Here is a 5,120-nt window from a genome sequence, read left to right as displayed (position 1 = left end):
CTGGGATTACAGGCGCCTGCCACCACACTCAGCTAATTTTTTTTATATTTTTAGTAGGGACAGGCTTTCACCAGGTTGGCCAGGCTGGTCTTGAACTCCTGAGCTCAGGTGATTGACCTGCCTTGGCCTCTCAAAGTGTTGGAATTACAGGTGTGAGCCACGGTGCCCGACTCAGAATTTTTTTTTTTTTTTTTTTTTTTAGGCAAAGTCCCCCTCTGTCACTCAGGCTGGAGTGCAGTGGCATGATCTTGGCTCACTACAACCTCCACCTCCCGAGTTCAAGCAATTCTCCTGTCTCAGCTTCCCAAGTAGCTGGGACTACAGGTGCCCACCACCACACCTGGCTAATTTTTGTATTTTTAGTAGAGACAGGGTTTCACCATATTGGTCAGGCTGGTCTTGAACTCCTGACCTAAGGTGATCCACCCGCCTGGCCTCCCAAAGTGCTAGGACTACAGGCATGAGCCACCACACCCAGCCTCAGAATTATTTTTGGAAAATGGATGGGCTCAGCCAGGTGCAGTGGCTCACGCCTGTAATCCCAGCACTTTGGGAGGCTGAGGCGGGCAGACTGCCTGAGGTTAGGAGTTCGAGACCAATCTGGCCAACATGGTGAAACCCCCATCTCTACTAAAAATATTTTAAAAATTAGCCAGGTGTGGTGGCACACGCCTGTAATCCCAGCTACTCAAGAGGCTGAGGCAGGGGAATTGCTTGAACTAGAGAGCTGGAGGTTGCAGTGAGCTGAGATTGCGCCACTGCACTCCAGCCTGTGTGACAGAGCGAGACTCTGTCTCAAAAAAAAAAGAAAAGAAAAGAAAAAAAATGGGTGGGCTCAGTAGCAGAGTGAAAATGACAGAGAAAAGAATCAGCGAGGCCAGGCACGGTGGCTCACACCTGTAATCCCAGCACTTTGGGAGGCTGACACGGGCAGATCACGAGCTCAAGAGTTCAAGATCATCCTGGTCAACATGGTGAAACCCCTTCTCTACTAAAAATACAAAAATTAGCTGGGGTGATGCATGCCTGTAGTTCCAGCTACTTGGGAAGCTGAGGCAGGAAAATCACTTGAACTAAGGAGGTGGAGATTGCTGTGAGCTAGGATTGTGCCACTGCACTCCAGCCTGGTGACAGAGCAAGACTCTGTCTCAAAAAAAGAATCAGTGAACTTGTTGAAGATAGCACAGTTCTAAAAGAAATGCAAAATAATATGTAAAGATATATTAGGACACAGAAATCACTAACCATTAAGAAAAACTGATAATTTGGATTTTGTCAAAATTAAAATGTTTCTTCATCTGGCCGGGCACAGTGGCTAACCCCTGTAATCCCAATACTTTGGGAGGCCAAGGCAGGGCGGATCACTTGAGGCCAGGAGTTGGAAACAGCCTGGCCAACACGGCGAAACTCCATCTCTACCAAAAATACAAAAAACTTAGGCAGGGTGATGCACATCTGTAATCCCAGCTACTCAGAGTCAGGCACAAGAATCACTTGAACTCAGGAGGCAGAGGTTGCATTGTGCTGAGATCGTGCCACTGCACTCCAGCCTGGGGGACAGAGTAAAACTGTCTCAAAAAAACAAAACATACCTTTTGTTCATCAAAGGACACTATGAAGAAAATGAATAGGCAAGCCAAAATTAACAGAAATGTTCAATATACATATATCTGACGAAAGTCTTGTGTCTAAAGTACGTCTGTGTGTTTACACCAGTATATATTACTCATATCTGCAAATCTGTAACTAAAAGGCTCACAATAGTTTTTTGTTTTGTTTTGTTTTTTTTAAAGATGAAGGAGTTTTGCTCTTATTGCCCAGGCTAGAGTGCTGGAGTGTAATGGTGTGATCTCAGCTCACCGCAACTTCCGCTTCCCAGGTTGAAGCGAGTCTCCTGCCTCAGCCATCGAGTAGCTAGGATTACAGGCATGCACCACCACGCCCGGCTAGTTTTGTATTTTTTTAAATAGAGGTGGAGTTTCTCCATGTTGGTTAGGCTGGTCTTGAACTCCCGACCTTAGGTGATCCACCTGCCTCGGCCTCCCAAAGTGCTGGAATTACAGGTATGAACCACTGTGCCCAGTCAATACAACTTTTTAAAAATGACAAAATACTTGAACAGATATTTTCCTAAAAGAAGATATATAAATTGTCAATAAGCACATAAAAAGATAATGTCATTAGTAATCTGGAAAATGCAAATTACAACCATGCTGAGATACCACCTCACATCCATTGGAATGTCCAAAATTTTTGAAACACTGACATCGCCAAATGTTGCTGAAGATGTAGTGTCTGGAACTCTCTTACATTGCCAGTAGGAATATAACATGATACAGTCACTTTGGAAAACTGTTGGCCTGTTTCTTATAAAGTTTAGCATACACTTACCACATGACTAAGAATCTTCATTCCTAGATATTTTCTCAAGATAAATGAAAATGTATGTTTAAATAGAGACTTGTTCATGAATGTTCAAAGCAGCTTATAATAGCAATAATAATTATTGTTGTTACTTTTTGAGATGGAATCTTGCTCTGTTACCCAGGCTGGAGTATGGTGGCACAATCTTGGCTCACTGCAACTTCCACCTCCTGGTTCAAGTGATTCTCCTGCCTCAGCCTCCCAATTACAGCCTCTGGGATTACAGACACACGCCACCATGCCCAGCTAAGTTTTATATTTTTAGTAGAGTCGAGATTTTGCCCTGTTGGCCAGGCTGGTCTTGAACTGCTGACCTCAAAAGATCCGCCTGCCTCGGCCTTCCAAAGTGGTGATATTACAGGCATGAGCCACTGCACCCAGCCCCAAAGTTTCTTATTTAATTGACAAAATCGTATATATTTATCACGTACAACACACTGTTTTGAAATATGTATATATTGTAGAATGGCTACGTCAAGCAAATTAATATATGCATTACTCCATATACTTTCATTTTTGTGGTGAGAACACAAAATCTTAGTAATTTTTAAGAATACTATATGCTGGCCGGGTGCCGTGGCTCATGCCTGTAATCCCAGCACTTTGGGAGGCCGAGGGGGGTGGATCGCTTGAGGTCAGGAGTTTGAGACCAGCCTGGCCAACATGGTGAAACCTCGTCTCTACTAAAAATATAAAAATTAGCCAGGCTTGGTGGCCGCACCTGTAATCCCAGCTACTCGGGAGGCTGAGGCAGGAGAATTACTTGAACCTGGGAGGCGGAGGTTGCAGTAAGCTGAGGTTGCACCACTGCACTCCAGCCTGGGTGACAGAGCGAGACTCCATCTCAAAAAAAAAAAAGAACGTAATACATTGTTATTAACTGTAGTCACCATGTTGTACAACAGTTCTCTTGAACATATTCCTCCAGTCTAATTGAAATTTTGTATCTTTGGACCAACATCTCTCCATCTACCCTCCCCAGGAGATAGAAATTCCTTATCCACAAAGATGGAGACAATGTTGGTCAACCTACTTTCATTTACCTAACATTGCTTTTATTCTTGGTGTGGCATCTGGCATGAAACCCAGGACAAGACACTGAGTTGAGCTTTGCGAAAGAGTGACAGATGATGGATAGAGTCAAGGGCCCGCCTCTTACGGAGCTGAGAAATGAAATCTGGATACAGATAATTAGTTTGTGGTAGATAGTACTCACTCATTTCCATGAAGGAAGCACAAGTCCTGGGTAGGCCCAGAGAAGGGAAAAAGCCTTTTTGGGCATGAGAGTGAATGTTGAGGGCTGGAGACAGAAATGGTCTGGAGGCTTTGCTGCATTCGTGTTGTGCCCTAAAGGACAGATAGTGTAGTGAGCCATGACTGCACCACTGCACTCCAGTCTGGGCAACAGGTTGAGACCCTGTCTCAAAAAAAAAAAGAAAAAGAAAGATTTGGACATGAAGAGATGCCAGGCATTACATACAGAGAATATAGCATGAACAAAAGCATGGGTTTTTGTTTTTTGTTTTTTGTTTTTTTTGAGGCGGAGTTTTTTGCTCATTTTGCCCAGGCTGGAATGCAATGGCACAATCTCGGCTCACTGTAACCTCCACCTCCTGGGTTCAAGCAATTCTCCAGCGTCAGCCTCTCAAGTAGCTGGGATTACAGGTGCACACCACCATGCCTGGCTAATTTTTGTATTTTTAGTAGAGATGGGGTTTCACCATGTTGGTCAGGCTGGTCTCAAACTCCTGACCTCAGGTGATCATCCTGCCTCGGCCTCCCAGAGTGCTGGGATTACAGGCGTGAGGCACCGTGCCTGGCCTACATGGAGGTATTTGAGAGCCATGGTGATCAGAACCATTTGGTTCAAGCAGCGGTTTTCAAACAAAAGTGGAGAAGGAATTATTAGCAGATCCCTGACATCCTCTTCAATCAGAGTTCCTCCATTGTGCACTGGTTTACATGTCAGCATTATGGATTTCGGTGCAACACCCCCCACTCCCCAAAAAGAAGAAAAAGAAAGAAGAAGAGGAAGGATGAAGAGAAAGACAAGGAGGAGGAGGAGAAGGCAGGAGGAGGAGGAGGGAGGAAGAAGGAGGAGGAAGAAAAAAGAAGGAGGAGGAAGAAAAAGAAGAAAGGAAGAAGGAGGAAGGAAGAAGAAAGAAGAAGAATTGGGAGGCTGAGGTGGGCAGATCACAAGGTCAGGAGTTCGAGACCAGCCTGGCCAACATGGTAAAACCCCATCACTTCTAAAAATACAAAAATTAGTTGGGCGTGTTGGCACATGCCTATAATCTCAGCTACTTGGGAGGCTGAGGCAGGAGAATTGCTTGAACCTGCGAGGTGAAGGTTGCAGTGAGCCGAGATCTCGCCACTGGGCAACAAGAGCAAGACTCTGTCTTGAAAAAAGAAAAAGGAAAGAAAGGAGGAGGAGAAAGAAGAAGTTTTTATTGTTATTTTTTGAGATGGAGTCTTGCTCTGTCACCCAGGCTGGAGTACAGTGGCACACTCTTGACTCCCTGCCACCTCTGCCTCCTGGGTTCAAAGGAGAAGGAGGAAGAAAAAGAAAAAAGGAGAAAGGCTGGGTACAATAGGTCATGCCTGTAATCCCAGCACTTTGGGAGGCTGAGGCGGGCGGATCATAAGGTAAGGAGTTTGAGACCAGCTGGGCCAACATGGTGAAACCCTGCCTCTAC

The sequence above is a fragment of the Piliocolobus tephrosceles genome, chromosome 1, assembly GCF_002776525.5.
Source record: "Piliocolobus tephrosceles isolate RC106 chromosome 1, ASM277652v3, whole genome shotgun sequence".
Taxonomy (NCBI): Eukaryota; Metazoa; Chordata; class Mammalia; order Primates; family Cercopithecidae; genus Piliocolobus; species Piliocolobus tephrosceles.
The sequence above is the reverse complement of the archived record's forward strand: the minus strand, read 5'-3'. Positions refer to the sequence as shown.